At 37.6% G+C, this 21429-nt stretch overlaps 1 long non-coding RNA gene across 1 annotated transcript; it reads left to right on the top strand.

Annotated features, from left to right (window-relative positions):
- The first annotated feature begins 54 nt into the window (after window positions 1-54).
- On the top strand, window positions 55-19152 carry LOC135329587 (uncharacterized). Its single transcript, XR_010391147.1, has 2 exons — window positions 55-447; window positions 15862-19152. It is a non-coding gene; the product is annotated as an uncharacterized LOC135329587 (long non-coding RNA).
- The last annotated feature ends 2277 nt before the right edge of the window (window positions 19153-21429 follow it).

The raw sequence follows: 21429 nt of genomic DNA, 5'->3' as shown, positions 1-21429 counted from the left end.
GTCGCCGTGCCCGCGCAGCGCCAGCCGCGTCCCCCCCCAGCCGGCGACCGCCCCGCCGCGGGCGCGTGCCAGGCGCGCGGCGCCCCCTCGGGCACCGCCGGCCCCTGTGGCCGTTACCCTCCGCTCCCGCTGCGCCCGCTCAGAGCCTGGGGCCGCTGCCACCGCAAAACGCGTCGCTCCAGCCCATCTCCCTCGACACGCTCGCGCCACGGTGCCCCCGGCTATCGGCAACCGCCCGGTGCCCCGCGGCGCCCTCGCACCTTCCCGCCCCGCGGCCGCCATTTCCCGCCCGCCCAGATCGCGACCTCCCGGCCCTGCCCGGCCCGGCCGACTGCGGAGCCTCCTGTCAGGCGCTGCCGCTACACCCCACAACGTCCCTCAAAGCTTGCGCTCCCCGCGGAAGTGACTGAGTGAAAGGCGCGTCCTCGGGAGCCCAACCCGAACCAGGTATTTTCAGAATTTTCCCCGAAATGACTAACTGGAATAAATTCGAAAATCTTAATTTTCACCGCCGAATCCTAAAGATCTATTTTGAATTTTAGTTTTGTTTTCAGTGTTCTTGAAATATCCTTAGAAGTCGTGCGTGCTGATGTGGAAAAAAAGAAAATACCTGTCAGGGCAGCTATCTTTACCTGCTGTAAGGCCACTGTAAAAAGTGGCCTCTCAACCACTGTAAAACATAATTAATGAAATAAAATACGATGTAGAGAAATACAAACGAAACAATTGATGCTTCAAAATTATTTTTTTTCTGCAATGCGAATTTTCAGATTTTTTTAAAGAGTATTGCGGGATATTTTTCTGAACAAACTGTCATCAAAAGCAATGTCTTTGAACCTTTACACTTTGTCAAAAATGCCATTTTGTTGAGGAAAGATTTCAGTGAAACTATTTCTACCAACCCCATTCCCCTGCTGCTTTCTTACGCACGTCCCTATCCTCTCTTTTCGCCATCCTTCATCCACAATTATCCCCATCTAATTAATAATAAATAAAAACTAAAGATAGTAATTAAATGAAGAGCAATAAAACCTTAATATTGCTGACATTCTCCAGGGAAATGGTGAAGAATACCCATCCTCCAGTTTTATAAAAAGCTTTCAGTTGCATGCTGTCCATCCCTTTTGGTGTTATTTTTGTAAATTAAAGGATAAAAACCCTTACTGGTAAAGCTGGTTGAGAACTACACAGAGAGAAGTCTTTTAAAGGAGGAAAATTCCTATGCCCATGTGACTTCTTGATCTTGCTTTGAACACTTATTTTTTCATGACCTTCTGGTCTGATTCAGCTGTTGCAGTTTTGAGTCAGTCTGTTGGCCTGGGGTTTTGTTTTAACTGGGAAGGTACCACACTGAATTGAGAGCTTTGTATCATTTATGGCATGTTTTTCCAGACAAAATCTTAACAGTCGAGGTGCTTAGGCACCTGCCTTAAATGTCCATGAAAGTCAGTAGAACTTACATTCTTTACAGTCAGTTATTCAAGGGCCTAAAAACTCTTGCTACATCTTCAGAAGCATGTAAATGAAAGACTAGATGCCTAACAACCGCTGCAGGCACTGGCAGTAGGCACCTAGCATGCTTATTATCAGGAGTTAGGTGCCTAACCTGCTTAGGCACTTAGTACCTTTATAAATCTAGACTTAGGGATCTAAACCATTTTTTAAATGAGGCTTATAAACTTAAGCACTGAGGCACTATTAACAAATTCATAACTAGTAAGACCTGGAGCTAACAAAAGCAAAGAACATCCTATAGAAAAAGGCTGCCTCTCCTGCATAATTTTTTCATGAAATTCCTGGCTCTTGGCCTTGCCAATGCTTGGTTTCTAATCCTCCGTCCTTATGAAGGACTGTAGCAATGTGCACTGGAAGCTACCAAATACTCCTCGAAACCAAACTTTTTAGATTCTTGAGCCTCCCAGTCAAAGCATAAATCAAACAGATCTTGCATTTAAGATAGAACTTTTTTCGCAGTTGGTCCAAAACTGTAAGCATATAGTCTTCCTGATTTCAAAAGCTATCTGGCACTTGATTGCAGGACCAAATGATCCACAGTATTTTCAAAATCAAAATGGTTCTTTTACCAAATAATTGCATGTAAAAAGCATGTGTTACTTCTATTCTTCTTATATTATTCAGACCACAGGAAATTAATGTCCTGTATAGTCAGAAATGAAATGCAAGTTCTTTTAGAAAATTTTCAGAAAGTATTTAAGAAAATTGATGCTGTTTATTCCAAAGGTGCTGATGCATCAGTATTATCTGGAATTTGTTTCCAAATTGTATATATGGAAATTAGTCAAACTGTTAATTCTCCAGCTAAAAAGCTATTTTCCTTTTTCTTCTGCAAACTAGTGTCTACTTATTTCACTTACATTGCTTTGCTTTGCTTTGATATCACTTTGATATTATTTACTTATTCATGAATGAAATGTCTGGCATTACATCGATGGCTGAGACTGTTTACTAGCTATCGTAATAAGTGATGAGATTTTGAATGAAAACAACCTGTATTGAGAGAAAAGTTAAATATGAATGTCCTAGTCTGACATACAGTCTGTGCTACGCCATTCTCAGTATACTTCCTTTATATGTTAAAGGATAGTAGAGCAGAGAACAAATATAGTCATTATTATCATTCATTTTTTGCAATTTCCCACTGAATTACTATCATTTCCCCCCTTGATAACATTTATTGCTTGTCAGAGATTTATTCTCTGTAAGGGAAACAGGTAGCCAAAGAAGAAGCCTCTTGCAGAGATCATAGGAGCAGAAGCTCTTAAGAATTAAGGAGCATTGTGCACAAGGGTAAACTTACTTAACCAAAACTTCAGCTACCTATGATCTTGTTGAATAGTGCACAGCAATACTATGCAATGGTTCATTGCAGGAAGAAGGAACAAACAAATCCAATTGAAATACATGTGGGAGGAAGTTATGTAACAGATATATAATTTTATAAAACATGTGAAGCAACACAACAAGCCTAGTCCTTCACAAGCAAGTAATTCTCACTCATGCGGGTTAATCCATTATTAACTTTAATAGTCCTGCTGTAGTTATTAGTATACTAACATACACTAATCTATTTCTACACTTATATGTGGGAGGAATATTTTAATTAAAAATATGTTGGAGAACAAGGACTTGCAGAATTCTTTCTGATCTATATTATGTGTTTCCTTCTAACTTTGTATACATTTTCAGACGCATCGCCTTTTTTTTCTTGCCTAAAGACTCCTATTTTCATTCTTCTAGCGTGAAGTGTGGTACAGCTACAGCTTGAGTTTGGAGATGTTGTTCAAATTTTTATCTAAAAAAGATCATAATGAGACTTAAATGTGTCTGTAATTTTGTTTATGTCAGATCAGTGAACACCTTCTTTCTGATGTCAGTACAAGTAATGGTAACTCTCTAAAGAACTTAAAATAGCACTTAGCTATTACGAATGTAGTTTATAAAGACAACTCTGAAAAGGGCATACTTCTGAAAACCTATTAACTGGAGATCTCAAAAATAGATAAAAATGTGCATAAATGGATTTTAAAATACATGATTTCACCATAGAATAAAAATGATGAGAGGGAGACTTAATCTTCCATATTATTGACCTTATCCATACTCAAGACTTAATAGGTAAGAAATCTTCCAAGAGGAAATGACACTTGATTTTGATTTGCTCTTTACAAGAATAGTCTTTTATGTGTTTGTATAATTGTCTTTTTATTAATCTGAGCAGAGCATTGTAATAGTAGACTAGGCACAGTTCTGCTTTCTTTACTCCTATTTAGTGTTTGACAAAAACATTCAGGATTCCAGAAACCTACCACAGTGAGGTCTTACCATGTAACTGTTTGCATATAAGCTCTCCAAAAATACACAGTTTTTGAAAGCTAAATGTAAATGAAGTGACTTACACTAATTCAGTCTAGCTGAAGATCTAGCTGTACATTTGATGAAGAAAATCTCACTGTGAAAACTTGTATGGAAACAGGGAGGGAGGAGAGAAGGAAGGGAGGAGGGGAAAGAGGAAGGAGGGACAGAAGGAGAGCAGGAAAGAGGGAAAGGAAGAAAGGAGTTGTGCAGACAGTGCTCTTTTAATTTGTTTGACAGAGCAACAGTTTCAAGTATGTCTCAGATTGCCTGTAGATTAGATAAATGGCTGGCCGTCTCCACTAATGCTTACTAACTCAACAAAAATCCTAATTTATTTTTTCCTGGCCTCTCAGCAGAACTTTATGCAATGGTACCCAAATAGAAATGGACAACTGCAAACACAATTTTGGATAAAACACTATTGCATGTGTCTCTGAAACTGTATTTTTTCATTTTCTCTATATGTAAGTATGAAGAGTATAATGTGCTTCTGAACGCATTGAAAGTCTGTTAAACTTGCAATCCAGTTGGATTTTTTCACAGCAAATTGCTAAGAATTTAATGCAATGTGCTTTCCTGACTAATTAGATTCTTTGGCATTCTGTGGCATGAATTAGGTTGCCATTACTCAACAGTACAGTTTATATTCTTCCAGGGGTTCTCTCTCTAGCTATAGTTCTTCTTCTTAACTATTTTTGTGTTTACTGTATCTTTTCACTAACTTGCTTTGAATATCCAGCTGAAAGTATAGCCACTGATATTTTTTTTTTAATCTCAAAGCCTCATTTCCCAGTAGTCTTTCTCATCTTCCCTCTGTTCCCTTCTTATCTACTGTCATGGATTCTCTTCAGATTTTTCTCCAGTGATCCCCTGTTATTAATAAATACTTTCAACCTTATCCATCTTCCAGAATTTCTTATATTCCTATGACAGTCCTAGTAATTTGAGGACCAAGCGAATTGGCTTTGGTGGGCAAGAGACTCTGTTTCTAGCCAGAAATAATTTCCAAATAAATCACTGTGCTAGCAAGGTGATTTGAAGTGGTGACAGCAGGACTACATCACCTTAAATTTAGAGTATCCATATTTAGGATACAAAATATTTAAACTGTGGACTGCATGAACACATTTCAAACTGTCATTTAAGTAGATTCAAAATTTTTTCAGAAGAGTTTCGTCTCTATTTTTAGTGCTCAGTAGAATGATGATTTCACAGATGGGCAGCATAGCCAGCTACCAAAAAAATTCCACTACACACAATTGTGCTTGAAAATGTCACAGCAAAATGGACGGATGACTCATAGTATCAGCACACGTGCCTCATGCAAACAAACAACTTTTATAAATACAAGCCACACTTCAGCTTCTGCAGGATATTGTGACTGTGGTTTGCGATGGAGTTTGAAAATCCCATGCTGGAGACTGAACGACTGCTAAAAACTGCACAGATTTTAGACAGAAGCAGGCACGTTTGCGTGTGGGTTCCCCTCCATGGGATGGCCGAAGACACCAGGCACGCGGCCATGGCCACGGCTCCGTGGGAAGCTGGGACACCCTGGGGTGGGGGAGTGGGATTGGCACCTGCAAGGGGCAATTGCATCCCAGGAGCTTCTCCCCTCAGCTCCTGTGCAAGCTGCCCAGGTGCTGGCCCGAAGAAAGCCACCGAGCCAGCCCTCGCCCAACTCAAAACTCTGCTTTGGGCAAAATTCCCTGCTATTGCAGAATCCTGCTAGATTCAATTTCTCCTGTGACAGCACAAATAAATCCTTTGAGAAAGAAAATTGCTTTGTACTTTTAAACCAACTTTTTCTACTACTTTTTCTACACTTTTAGCAGTACCTAAAAGTGTTTTTGCCAGTAGAAGTAAAATTCATTAGCTCCATTTTAAATATTAAGACATGGAGCCTTACAGAGCTTAGGGAAAAAGTAAAAAGCTATGCTTTTTAATGATCATATAGCAGAATATAGAGTGAAATCAAATTCTCAGATTTACCTGTCTCCGCTCCTTTTCCTAAACACAACGCATTACCTGGGCTTCAAAAAAAGTTTCTCTCTTGCCAGGTACCTGAATACTGAGCTCAGCAAACTTCTCTGCAGAATCTTTCCCAAATAGATTTTTTAAATGACTTTCAGAAACGTTCCTTGTAAAAAGCAGTTCTTAAAGAAGACAACAGCTGCCTGGCTGAGCACATCAAGGTCAAGAAAAGTCCTACTTCATCCTGTGGCTGGATCATGACACAGTTTCATATGATTAGTTCTGCCATTTCCAGGAGTATGTGCTGTTTACTGTGTGAGGCAAATACACTTAGAGCATGAAACCAATAGTAAATCTGCATACTTATCTTTGACATGCTATTAATTATGTATTCAGCAATGGAGACAACACAAAATGTATTCCAAACTTACTTTGTTGCAAGGCAAAATTCCTCTGCTGCATGGAAGGGCTTGTAGGATTTGGTACATAAGGGAACAGAAATGCATGTACATGTTTCCCAATAAGTCGGGCTAGCAGTAAGTACAAACCAAGTTTTATAGTAAGCAGGAGCTAACAGCAACCAGAAAAAGAAGGCTATTTATCTGTACTAATTGGTACCTACTGGCTAAAATGTAGTCCTATCTCTTAGTTGACATTGGCACGCCACACTGAAACAGGAATGACAGATAATAAGAAAACAACTATGTAGAATGAAGAAGGAGTCAGTAATTGCATTAGTGAATGAAAAAAAGAAGTATAAAATGTTGCAGAAGTAAAATGCAAGTCCAGATTTTCAGATCTGTAGTATGTTTTTAAGGTCTTTTATCTTTAAAATTTGACACTCTTACAAGTAGATCCAATGAGCTGCGTTATTCACAGAGATAAAGGATTACAGTCATTAAATATTTTATGAGCTAAAAGTGTGGTATAATCTCAATAGTAGGTATGACAATCATTTTTAAGATGCCTCACTACATAGGTAGAATGGAGACTGTCTTGTAAAGATCTCGCATTTGGTTTTAAGGTGAACATCTCATATATATTCAGTCTTTGTTTTTATGGAGCTCTAAACACATCTGTCAGTTGCATGTAGTTCAGAAATTCTTTTCCTTGACTTTCTGAATCCTGTAGGATACCATGTTTGTTACCCTACCAAAAATATTTCTCCTTCCTGGCTTTGTGGTTACATTCAACAAAACATGGAACTATGTTAGGTCAAATCTTTGACAACTGTGCTTTCACTGGAGTTCAAAGAGTTTAAAAACACAAAAGTGTAAATAAGGAAGCAAAGTAAATATCCTTTCATATCATGAGACTTCATTGTGTAGCTCTTGACAACACAAAGACCAGCTTAATAGACTTGGGAAGCAAATCACTATAGAAAACTGCTGAGGGATCATGCTAGTAGTAGACGAGGCAACAGAAGAGCTTTCAATCAGTAATAGGTTCGCTGTGAATAACAAAATTCCTTCAGGACACAATCAGCTCTCTTTTTGTGATTTCCAGTTAGCAGGTAAAATTATCAAAAGATATTCGTGGGGTAAGGTTTGTTGCTTGTATGGTTTTGGGACTGTTTTATTTTCATCAGAGACACCACTGCCCAAGCACATCAAAATGAGGATGTGACATGACGTGTTTTAAAATAATGAAAATATTCCAGTTTTGCGTCATATTAATATTTCTAAAACAAACTAACAAATTCTGTCACACTTTTGCTTTCTTCTGCATGCCCTTGAAACTAATTGAAAATCAGTGAGTGCAGCCAGATCTCAATATTCCATAATCACCTGCCTCATACAGTTGGCTTGTTGATGCAATTCAGTTATAGCTTTGAACTTATGTGTAAAGCTATTTTCAGTGACCGTGGAACTGGCATCTCAATGCCGGGTGCCAGTTACCAATGAAGGGGTGTATCCCAATGTGCGTATCTGCTTGAGGTAGCTGACAGATCTGCCAACACACTCTGCAATTTCAAATAAAATAGAGCTCTATTATACATGCAAAATAAAATTTAGGTTCAGGTGGATTATGTCTTGGGGCTTTTCCAGTTTGCAGTTGTGTAGCAATTCTTCCAGCATTTCTTTATGCAGAAATTTAGCTATGAAAACATTGGACATTAATATCTTCAGTCATTTAATATGCATGCTGTTTCTTTGCCTGGGGTCCTTTTTTTCCTGTCAAATAACAGGATTATTCCTGAAAATGACTCACAGTAAACTCGGCAAGATTTTTATCCATTTCAGCATCAGAAAGGTTTGCATCATCAAATAAGAAACTAGAGATTATGGCTATGAAAATATGTGAATAAAAGCAAAGGGACAGATGCCGAAGCCATAAAAATTACTAAGGCATAATCTGTGTTTGCTGTTCCATTTAAATACACAGTTTAAAAAAAAAAAAAAAAACAGACAACAACAGAGTGTACAATCTCAACATTTATTTCCAGACTCTAGTCAATTTAATAAATGTTTCTGTTTCTATTCTGTACAAAGGCCAGTGATTGAGCTTATTTATGGGAATATTTTAATTCTGTAAAGATACAGATTGCTTCCTCTTGTCTCATACTGAATCTAGAAAATTGTAAACAAACCAAATGATGAATTTCACTTAGAAGTTCAATTTAGATTAAGTTGATTTAGATTTAAGGGCTCTGCTTAGCTGTAACCCATTTTGACCTACTTCGTGTATTAAATAGTGGTAAAACAATGCGTGATGAGGTAGAAATCATGCTTAGTATACCTTCCTGAGAGGCAGTATAGGTACCTAGCAATTTGAAACACACTGTAGTGCCCTATGCATGCAAAGCCATAATCTAAAGTCACACAAAGTGGGCATGTTACAGCTGTCCACTGGCTCCCATAAATTCCAGCACAATTTTGCTAAAAAATTCAAGGTTTAAACAAAGTTGAGAGAGCCCACACACTATTATTAAAAAGTCCTAGCAAAGACCTTGTCTCAACTATCACTGTTTTTGAAGTTTTGATGTCTCAAAGGAACCTCAGAGCTGATTTAGCCCTCAGTACATGGTGTTCTCAGAGGAAACACAAGTGATTGTGACCTTTGCCAAGGAGATCCCAGGCTAACAATACAGTTTCTTAGCATCTTGCAGTCAGGCATATATTTGAATAGTCTCCAGGGTAAATTAATGCATATAAGATGTTGAACTAGTCCCTGTCTGTAGTCGTATATTTGTGGAATGTAAAGACAGCTGTAAACTGTAAAGTATCTTTTTCCACTGGTAACATCTCTCTACTGAGCAGTTCTAATTGGAGAACAAATGGTAGCTGGACATTTTCTTTCTGAGTGGAAAGGAGAAAGAAGAGCTCAAATAATTTAGGCAGAATTTTGACCAAAAAAGAAAAGAATGCTAGATGCAGGTCTCTTATTATTTTTAATATCTTACGCAAGAAAAGGAGAAGGCTAGTTCTGATGCTTATGTTCTCCATATTCCACTGCAGGCAGATACTGACAGAAATTCAACATACATATGCCCACACGTGACCAATTACCTTGCCTAGGGAGTAGCTTCTTATAATGAGACATAAAAGGATTCTTAACTGATGGAAGTGAGGCCTGGTGCTGAGATGCCTGAGAGATACTGCTTCGGGACTATGAAGAGAACAAATGTAACAGAGACTTCTAAAAAGGATAGTTGTGAACCTATTTTTTTAAATAATAAGATGTTAAGCCACTTATGAAACACAGGGAATAGAGCTATATAAAACTAGACAGGAATGCTTCTTCAGTATGCAGGATTTTTGTCAAATTTTAGACACTATACTAATCTTGTAAACACATGTGAAATATTCTTTTTCTCCATCCTTCAATTCTATATTTCAGATATAATATTTCAATCTTATAATTTCATCAGCAACACTGGGGTTAGAGTATGTGGTACAGAAAATAGACTTGATCTTGCTTCTGATACGTAGATGCCTGCTGTAAGATCAGATGCCATGTATGCATGATGCATTAGCTGATATACTATACATAGAGATGATGGGAGAGCAAGTTCATTCTAAAAAGGCCTTTTCTGGCTTCCTAGAAATACAGCACATCACTGTCCAGCCATTATCATACAAACATAGTCATTTAATATCTTCTAAAGTCTATTTTCCTCCTCTGCCTAAGCATCCTGCTTACATGCAGATTTACCTTTTGGCAAGCGAAATCTCTGCTTATTCAGCCTGTGCCTGTTGCATCACCACGCACCACCTTCTCTGCTCTTCAAATGAGCCAGCAATGCCGCGGTGGCCTCGGGGCAAAGGCTGACTCAGAGCCACTGAAGCTAACCATTGATGCTTCCCCAAAATGGGCAGACACTTCAATATATTGACTTCAGTGAGATATTTCTTTCAATGCAGCCACATCCAGTGCTAAATAATGAAAAAAAAACAGGAGTTGGGATGAGAAGGGGTAGTCAAGGGATTGTGAGTGCATGAGAAAGATCAGCTATGCTAGTCATAAAAGAAGGATAAGACCGATATGGATGACTAAGAATGTCAGAAGAGCTCTTGAGGAAAAATAGAGGGTATATGACATATAGAAGAATATGAAATCTGGAGAGGATTAAGAGAATTATGAAGTGAAACTGAAAGGGTGCTAAAAAAAAAGCCCAAACCCAACAACAACACTGATTAAGGCTGCCAGAACTGACGAAACAAGAAGATTGCTCAGAAAAGGAAGAAAAACAATAAAGGATTGCAAAATATTTAACTGTCATGGAGATCAACAGGGAATTAGCTGCTGAGCTGTTCACAGAACCTGTACATGAGGAGACTTCACAAAACAAGAAGATAAAGCTGGAAGTGTAAATTAACACTTCTATTCAATTTCCACACAATAAAATGAAATGACAGAAGAAAGAACACAACTTCCAGAGGAGGTTACTGCAAAAATAAGATTTTAATAGCAATAAAGAACCAACCTTTGTACAATCTAGTATAACCAATAACACTGAGAATCTGTGAGGCTAGATTATTTGTGGCGAAGATACTTAAAAGAAAAATTCAAGATAGTGACCCTTTAGTAGTGATTTTGCAGGAAGTGCTCAAGATGAACACAGAAATAAGTGAATGTTATTCCAGCCCTCAGAAACTAAATCTGAAAGAGCTAGGAAGGCAGAGATGACTCATTCTAACCTGGGTGGCCAGAGTGATTCTACCAACATTAAGGCTTGAGATCAGTAACCATGGACAGCATTAAGAAATAGAAGGCATTCCATATCATTCCACACTGGGATATATAACACATTTGCAACTTGATTTCCATTACTCAGAAGTGAAGTCGATCCCATGATATTTCACTGAAACATTTTTGAAGCAATGGTCTGCAACCTCCCCTGAATTTCTATCCCTGTTTCTTCACAGAACCAGTGGCTCACTACTTAGGCAGAACCATTTGAGAGCAGCATCATTCATACTCACAATGTCAGTGAAGCTTTAAGATTAATTCTATTAAAATCTGATGGCAGATCTAGAAGAACTGGTATTTCAGGATCAGCCATGAGCCCTGTTTCAGCAGTACAAAATAACCACAAAGCTGGAAGACCTTCACACCACGGCATTTGCCTTACATTCCACTAACTTTTTGTATAGAAGTTCACTGGGCCGAACCAGCATCAAATCAGTGACCTTTGATTTAACAGCATGAAGGAAGGAACTCACTGACCCTCTTAGATTCCAAGGATATTATCAGACAAAATTAAAAAAAAAAAAAAAACTTTTTTTGTAAGTTTAAGATTAGTTTAAACCATAAAGTAAGTTGTCATCTTCTTCCCGCAGAAAGTGACAGAAGCTAGTGCCTTTTTGGCCTCTCTATACCCTAGTATGCAGTAATGCTGTTTAGTTTCTGTAATTAATATATTTTCTGCCCTAGAGAGATTACTGAAGAAATGCCTAGAGCCTAATAAGAACTGCCAAAGTAGGCTGCAAAATACGTTTTGTCCAGTTATTCTCTTCATCACATTTGGAACACTTCTATACAGATTTTGTGTACTAAATAAATTCACCACTATGCAATTTGCATTTCTCATTTTCTATAGATACCCGTGTCTCCAAATGCACATTTTGACAATCTTGTGACTTTTTCCACCTTTATGTCATTGAATACTGCTCAGTTTAAATGTCTGTGGATATGCTTCTTGCCTACTTACTGAGTTTCCCCGGTATCCCGCACTATCCTCTGTTTCAGGGTGTACTGAATCTACTGTGGATGCTTTATTTGATGACATTAGATTAGAGACTCATGCCAAAACCCTTTGGCCACCACAATCATTGCTGATGTCAGCACAGCTTTAAGAACAAGGCTAGTTAGCTAATTGCTTTACAGAGCAATTGCAGGCAACACCGAACATGGAGCCAAGTATTGCTTGCTGGAGCAAGCCGGCAAAACGCCATCAAAGACATCTATTCCATCAGGCTGAAATTCACGCTGGCAATGACAGCCAGCACCAAGGTTTATGTACATGGTTATGAAACCATAGAATAAGGTTTCCATAGGCTTGCATCCAACATAAGCAGAACACTAAAAGTCTATATTAGAGTGAATGTTAATTACAATCAAAGTGATGATTTGTGGACACCCCAAAATAGCCTTCATTGCTTTATATTGACTTTATCAGTATCAGGAAAGGCTCTGCAGTTAGGATGAAAACAGGAAGTTATTAAACGCAGTGAGTGTTCTGCTATTACTTTCAACAGTAACTTTCTGCTGCAGAAAATATTCAGACAATTTAATGAAGATGAAGTAGAAGATAACTCACTAATGTTAGATAGCAAGTCAGTGTCAATGCAATCAAATCAGGGTAGGAGCAAGCAGAATTCAGATCCATATTTTTAATAGTTTTATTTATTTCAAAGAACTGGTTACCTCAATTTGTCACGATAGATTCTACACACTATAAAATGTACATTGGTTTCATGGTTTGCGATAGAATCACTGTTAAAAGTAATTGTAAATAAAATAAACTATGTAAAAATGTATTATTTAATGAGATGAAAATGGCACATATTAAAATATTCAGTGATCTTTCATAGACAAGGAGAAGGAAAAGGTCAAATATCTCTATAATAGAATAAAATTGGGAAGAATTATTTAATAGTATTTATGTAACTTAAAATAATGTAAAACCACTAAATGTGGGGACCGAAGTAGGAGGGACATGATAGAATCGAATCTGTAAAGATATAACAACAAATCTTCAGCAAAGTACCTTGTATTGAATAACATCAAAAAATTTTAATGTAAAATCAGCCTTAAAATTACAGTATTTTGGCAAAGAAGTGGCAGCCAGGAGAAAAATTACAGCTTAGTTTTAATTCATCTGCTATTTTGTGTGAGGCGTAAGATATTAAACTAGTAAATCTCTGGAAGACCATAGAGAAATCTAAGAGATTGGCATATTAATTTTAAGAAGCTTCTTAAACAATTTTTTTTCCTTTTGCTGTTAAAGAGTTACAGTAACCTGAAGACTGTAGTCACTATCTGTGATGATGTAGTTTACTTTTAAAACTACTAAAACAAAACATTTTATTTTGTTTGTATGTATGCAAGGAAGAAAGTGTGAATGTGGCCATTCCAAAAAAGCCTTTAAGTGTCTGACTTTCTTGATATTTAAAAACATATTGCGGTACTTTGGTAAACAGGGATGCTCTCTGGAAGGACAGACACACTGAATTCATAATCATCCCATGATAGTTCTCCTGAAGTTCTCCTGAAAATTAATTTGCCCTTGCAAATTACTTAATAACTAGCAAGATGGCCTTTCTCTGTTTTAACTTATCACCATTTGACCTCTAAATGAACTATTACTAATGTTTAAGTAGTAATACAACCTATCATCCGAACTTGCAGTCCTGTGTGCAGAAGTTCCAGTGCTGCAAAATCATCCAGTGCTCAGTGATCACTGAATTAAATATTTCAAGAGAATAAATATGTAAATTCAGTTACTCTAGCAAAGTTAATTCATAAAAATAACAAGATATCCTATTTTAAGTTTTCCTTGACTGCTACAGGTTCTTTTTCAAGATATAAAGCTTAACTATTTAGAAATCAGTTTTACATCTCAGTGACATTTATTGGTGGTCTCATGATGTGAACAATAGAGTCTCAGGCATAATTTTAAAAATTCCAAGGACAATTTCATAACTTGGAAGGAGAATTCAATATTAAAATTCAGCTTGAAAGAAAAAAAAGCTAAATTGTGCCAAATTTAAACAGGGTAAATGGAAGGACCAAGGTAATTATAGGCCTGTCAGCCTGACAGCAATACTGGGCAAAATAACAGAACAGCCAACCCTGGAATTTTTAAGTAACAAAGAATTAAAGGAAGGTAATATAATTCATGCCAGTCAGCATAGTACAATAGAAAATAAAACTTCTCAGACCACCTTGCTATGTTTTTTGCTTTGAGACTAAGAGATTTTTTGATAAAATAACTTTGTTAATGTAATATATTTAGACTTCTGCACCGCATTTGACTTGACCTTTTGATTAAAAAAGCAGGATGATAAAATCTGTGACATACACTGTATTAAAAATTGTCTGATGTACCTTGGGATAAACAGGGATCCAATACTGAGTAGGTGTATTTGGGGTCCTGCAAAAGGACTTTTGTTGGCTTTGCATCACTGAAAATCTTTAAATCAAGACTGGATATTTTTCTGAAAATCAGTTCTCTTTCAGCCATAGCTGTTGGACCTGATACATTGATGATACAATGATTCATTCATAAAATTGCATAGATCAAACTAGACAATCGCAGTCGTCCCTGATGGCTTTAAAATCTATGGCTCTACACTTCATATACTGTCATGCAGAATCACATTTTTAAGTGAAGATCATTCTGTCATTGTATTTCCAAGACACAAATTAATGGTTCATATATGTCCACACATTCAAAGGCTATTACGGAAAACAGGAGAAATTAATTAGTGGGTAGGTGGGATTGTGGCATTTTTATAAAATTTATTGAAATTTCTTCTTTAAGCTGAGCATGAATTCCTTTGATTTGCATTTTGAGTTTCACAAAATAAACAATCTCAGTAATGTCATGAATTCGAGCAGGAAAATCAGGATTGTTTTGTTATAGATCAGTCTAGGAAATGCAATAGAAGTCTGATAGATCTACAAATCTCCCTTTGCTTAATATTAATGCATCAATATAATGACTTTCCAGTTCAACAGAAACCTTATGTTTCATAACAAGCAGCAACATAGCTGCTGTGTTTATCCTCCAGAAGGCATAAATCCTGGATTCTATAAGATTTTATGTGAAGTATTCAAAAAATTTTAGAGAAACAAAGAAGTCAACTCTTGTCAAGAGTTCCTCCTCAAAAGCTGTGGTACAATTTTAACCTTTACATTTAATCATTTCATTTCAGCAAAGCAATTAAGCATTTGCCTTAGTCTGTGAGCTTTTGGTATGACAACAGTTACCCATTAAGAAAGCCTAGCCTATGAGGCAGTAGAAGACACTATTCAAAGTAGTTTAAATAAGTGACCATAGAAGCTCACAGTTGAAGGAGGTACGGGAAGCCCGGGTCTCAGACAGACATTCAGCTCCATTAGCAGAAGGCAGGGCAGTCATGAAGCCACAGAGGCAAGGAATGAAGGGATTCCGAAGCAGCAGAACGCCATCGGGCTGCCTGTTAGCAGTGTTAGCATAAATAAACCTGACTGCAAACAACAGAACTCACATATCTGCTTGCCCTGTTGGGTTAGCGTAAAAGATGGTAAGAACTTTGCTGTGATATGGTGTTTCCCTTGCGTTGAACTTCCGTTGTTGCGGAGCTTTCCATCTCTAGATGGCCTAGACCTTCTTCAGAACTTAATCTCTGGTTCCTAAGTTAGGAAAGCTTTCTCTCCTAATAGGCTGGCAGCCTGTTACAAAATCCTATTTGTCTTTGGTAGATTTGCAAGTTTTGTACCTCAGTCATGCATGATTTATTTATAGATTATCTATATTGCATTGTAATTTATTTACTCTTTCTGTCTGTTTTTTCTTTAAAGTTCTTCTAAACCTACTGTGATGATTGCCTAGCTCGTTTGGGGCAGATACCTCAGAAGCAATTAGATCACAGCTCCTGTCTGGAACAGCATGTGAATGGGATTTCAGTTTCCTGAAGCTAAAGGTATGGCTAATTGCTTAGCTGGAGACTGTCTGCATCAGAAACTCAGAGTCAGCAGTATTTACAATAAAAAGTACATTGAAAGAGAGTGGAAGATATATGATGGTTGTGCAGGGAGTTTCTGTGATCATGTGCTTAAACTGGCCGCTTCACACACACAATGCTGAAGATGCAAATTAGTAGATCAGTGCACGTTCATGCTGAGCTAAGTTAAATCAATATTAAAAGACCACACGATATGTATTAAACGTACAGAACTTTGGTTAAAATAATATTCACAAATCATTTTTAGAAAAGTTATAAACACACATTAAGTGCAAAACTGACTTCAAACAGCTTCTATGTGTATAACCATGACATGGTTGTAAGTCTCATTACTTTGAAACTACCAGAGTGGGAAAAAGATATTCATTAGACTTCCCCAAAGCAGGTAGTTGTCCCTTTGTGATCATATCTTTTCCCAGTCCTCAAAACAGCAGTAATGGTACCTCATCTGCTACTGCCTATTTTCATTTCCAAACTGACATTTTGGAGTTGCATCACACAGTGGTCATGGCAATATACATTTGCAGAGAAAATAAAAGACATTTTCCTGAAGGCTTCTTTTAGATAAAGCTTTTCCCTGCCCAAATCCATTAAAATCTGGAAAAAGAAGTGACTATTTGAACTTCCCATCATTTCTTCATAAATGTTGCTTAGTACTGAAAAACTGAGGTAATAAAACCTCAAAAATAGGTGCAGATAGAAGGCAGTTAAATGTGTACAGAAAGAAGAAAAATTTACCTGGTTATTCCTTTAATTCCTTCAGACCCTATTTCTAGCAATTTTACTCACAATGAACACTCTTTACTCCAAAAAGTAGTTTCATTTATGTTAGGCAGTCAATCAGTGTAAACAGGGTTAATATACAGGATACCAGAATAGATTATTAGGGCTGATGTAGTGATGATCCCTTTAATTGCTGAATTGTGGCTGCATTTTTCGCTGTTTTCAAACACAGGAATCTCCTGCCAAGCAATCTCAGTAATCTGGATACATCATCAATTGTTTCCCATTGACTGTGGTTCTTTAAATCTGTGAATCAACTCAAAATTGTAGAGTTTAAATTCTCCACCAACTGCTAATTAATATCTATCCTAAGTATCTAATAATTTTGGAGTATTATTAAAATAGATGCTGTCTATGCGTTTTCCCTCCTCTTTTTCTACCCTTTCTCACTAGGCAAAATTCTTGTTCAGCTTACATGCATTTGACATTACTGACTGTACAAGACAATGAGGGATAAAATAATGCAGATAATCGCATAGCCAAATCTCAACAGAAAAATGTGTCCCAGCTAAGCACACATGGACTAATCAACTTTTTGTTAGCATAGAAATGGTCTCGGAAACATTAAACGACTATTTTTCCATTTTCCCCACCCCTCATTCCTCTCTAGTCTTTGTGGCTCTTTGTTAAAATCAGTCCTCCAATTGCATTCACAACAGCAGGTACAATTTGCATTTCAGTATGCATGCAACTTTGATGCTTAGTTATCATAAAGAGCTGATTTCTTCCACTTTGTACTGTGAACACTGCTTCAGGCTCATAAAGAGGCTTTATTGTAGTAATGAAATGTTCTTGTATAGTACAGTCTCTCCTAGGTTTTGTCTGTCCTAGGAGTTCATGCAGAAACTTACCCTTAATTCTGACAGTGGTGAAGCCAGTTGCAGAATTGGTCATTTTCATTTATACTGATTCTGGACTGGGTTAAATAACTGTGCTCAAAACCCCAGTGGACATTTGACTTCTGGCTCACCCTGAACATTAGTCTTGAATGGAAATAGTGCACGAAGCTGTGAAGCAGACACAAAAATGAAACTTTTCTAAACTGCCTGAGAGAAATGTCTCAAAATGCTCCCTGAGAAGGTTTTCAAGCTCTACTGTTGAGATTATTGCCTGAGCTGAATAAAGCAGTTGTTCATAATCAAGAAAATGCTAGAAAGTTAAAGACCTTCTAAACATGAAAACTAGAGGATGGACTACAGTGAATTATATTTCAGATAGTAAATAGTTGTATGACATTTTATCTCCATAAAATATATCCTCAACTCACATTAATTTCATCTGACTACAACTTTTGGGTGTGTCTGCGAATGTGAAGGATATGCGTCTGCAGATACGCTATCTGTCCTGATGCCACAAGGCTTTGTACGGAAAAAAAGAGTGGAAAGATTGGGTCTGAAACCAGAATAAATTGGATTTGTATGAGACTGATTCTCATAAGTCAAAAAAGGATCCTGAAAACAAGATTTGCTATACAGATGTTCTGGATAACAGAAATTCTTTTTCTGTCCTCCTGCACTGAAATCTGTGGAAAAAAGACAGCATGGCTCTTTCTTGGAACAGCTACTTCTAAATAGAAGGATGCCAGGTCTTCACTGAAGAGGCAGAAGAGTCCCAAACCCTTCAAGGAGAGGAAGAAATCATCTCCATGGTGACTGTCTAAATTCCCCCTGTGCAGCAAGAATCATCTGGAAACTTTGGTTTCCCCCAAACCTCGAAAAACACATCTTTCTTGCTTCTCTTTTTTGCTCCTAGTTCACACATAATTTTCTTGATGGAGAGGAATATGTAAACTCTAGATATTATAAAACAATCTCATACTAATGAGGAAATGGAGTCGGCTAACAGATCTTTCCTTCACTAAAGGTTATAGTTTTGTGCTTTCCATAGTGATTATGAGAGAGCTAATTTATGAATGAATGGCTGAGCCACAAGTGAATTAATGTACCACAGTAAGGGAGCGCGATATGCAGAGGAGAGGGTGGAGGAAGAAAATGGAGTTCAGCATATCATTTCTTTCTCATAAGAACTGATGCTCAGCTTAGAGAGGAAAACCACACTAATGATGCAGCTGATATCTTATTAGAAAACATCTGAACTGTGACCAATTTTTCTTGACAAGAATTTTTATTCTGTATAAAAGTAAGATGCTTAGTCACTTGGAAAATACGGGCTAAATCAGTGATGTAATTTCATTCAGTGGTGGAATTTCAAAGAGTTTTTTCCTTTTTTAATCTCTTGAACCAGCCCATTAATAAGCGTCTTTTTCATCAACATCAAAAGAGAGTGAGAGCACAGCGCCTAGAGGATAAACAAGGAAATAAAACCTTTTTTTACTGTTTTGAAATTCAGAGCTTCCATGTCCCTGCATGTGTATGTTCATGTAAAAATAAAAGTGGCAAGCAACAAATATCCTTGACAATTTTTAGCCTCTTGCTGTACATAAATGAAGGGCAAATATAGAAGAAAACGTAGTGTGACAGACATCTACACACTTTTTCTCCCTGCAAGATAGACACTAGTTGTCCATAGGGAGAACTACAGGAAAGTAACTCTCAGAATAGAATGCAGAGACTTGCTGATGATGTAATATGTACATTTAAGTGGGAAAAAGGAAACTAGCTAAACTAGTTAGGGCAAGTTTTAGCAACATTTATCAAAGTTGGTGAGTGAGCCCCAAGAGAGGGAGACAGCTCAGGGAACTGCTCTCTCCCGCGGGTCTCTGTCATAGTCCCTTTGAAGACAAATTATAGTTTCCTTTTCGCATCCAGTGAACAGGAGGCTGCCAGAAAAAGGTAGGTGGGCAGAGGTGGCTGGGAGCGCATCCACATACCTATCTGCCTCTCCACAGAGGGTTTCTTTGCAGGTGCTCTGACTAAGCCACGTACACAGTGCCACTGTGGACTACCATGGGTTTACGTGCTGGCGTATATACTAGCATGTCCGAGTTATGCTGTTGTTTTGGGAAGTTTTCTCGAAGCTTACTAGACAGTCAGCAAATCAGTATTTTTTATACTTCTGTTCAGCTCACATCTGTGTCTCAAAGAACAATGATAATGACATCACAATAATACCTAGCACTCAAGTCTTAACAATTATTGCACAACTTCATGCGTATACTCAAGAAAACATGTCTATTTTTGTCTATCCATCTCCTATGATTATATTCCTCACTCAGGAGATACTGAGATCATCATATATCTGTTATGGAGGTGCTATATAGCCACATTTTTTGCCAAGGTTCCTTTATGAACTATTTTTATCTCACTGCAAAACAAATGTTCAGAAAAACATTCACAAAAAATGTATCTGGATTTTATTATCATTCTAACCTAGCACAGAAGGCTCCTAGCTAGCAAAACTTTGGATTCACATGTCTTTCTCTAAGTATTTCAAAATATTTTACACAGATGAATGGATTAAGCTTCCAATCCTACTTTTCAATATAAGTCAAGTATCTCCATTTTATGTGTAGGTGAAGTGAGGCACTGAGAGGTGAAGCAAATTTTGCCTCAGTTACATGTATGAGGTAAGAATAAAGCTCCAAAAGTTCTGACTTTCCTTCATCTGTAGTATAATTACAGTAAAGCAAAGCAACTAGGTTACTTGGATCTTTTCCCATAAATTTGCTTGTGTCCTTATGCTTTATGACCAGCAGAATATTGTCAGTGAAGATCCCGCCCCAGAAGTATAAGACAGTTTTAGCTAAAGAGTCAGATGTAATCCAGAGAAGGCTTTTACCACCTGTTCTGCAATTCTGATCCTCAGACACTTTCTCTGATGATTTTTTACCTTGTTTAATCAAACCTGACTCAGAGAAGCATGATATCACCCCCACTGCTGCTGTTCTCAATCTTATCAGCATTGCCCCTGAAAAGAATAACTGTTAATGAAGAATTGGTGCTAGCTGTCAGCTGAAGAAACCGTGTGTTACACTGAGTTGTATAGACAGCCTACCTGTCTGCCTTGTTAGGTAGTGAAATCTTAAAAGACGAAGGAGACCTTAGAGAATAATCTGAAGAATTTTGCTGTTTCTTAGGGAAAGGAGCTTGGCAACAGTGTTCGCTGTGGCAGTCACATCTGTGCAACACAGTTCCAGGACCTCTCCATATCATACCCCAAGGAACCTGAGAAGTGGATGCTAGGCCTGGGATATAATGCTGTCATATATATAAAGCAGATGAGAAAAACTAGAGCAAAGGCAGGGATGATGCACCGTGATCTCTTCTCTGTGAATCAACATAATTTCCATACAGTGAGGCAAAGGAAAAGTGTGATGATTTCAGACAAAGCAGGTGAATTCTTGAGGCTCACGCATTTTTGAGTTGATGCTCATAATAAAGAATGAGCAAAATGCAGATCTCGGTGACAGAGAAGCACAAAAGATTCTGAACCAAATCAGAGTTTGTCACCTAACTTTGTTGACAACAATGAGCTCATCTGTTGGTGATATAACACACTTTCAGGGTCTTTTTTCAATATTACTGATTCAGACAGAAGTATTAATCTTTCTCTAGACAGATCTAAGCACCCGTTGGTTTGGTAGTTTAGTCAGATTCACAGCAGAGAGAACAATGATTTCACTATTATTTTTTTAATAGATTAGAATCATAGAATGATGTAG

The sequence above is a fragment of the Dromaius novaehollandiae genome, chromosome 12 (assembly GCF_036370855.1).
Source record: "Dromaius novaehollandiae isolate bDroNov1 chromosome 12, bDroNov1.hap1, whole genome shotgun sequence".
Taxonomy (NCBI): domain Eukaryota; kingdom Metazoa; phylum Chordata; class Aves; order Casuariiformes; family Dromaiidae; genus Dromaius; species Dromaius novaehollandiae.
The sequence above is the reverse complement of the archived record's forward strand: the minus strand, read 5'-3'. Positions and strand labels throughout refer to the sequence as shown.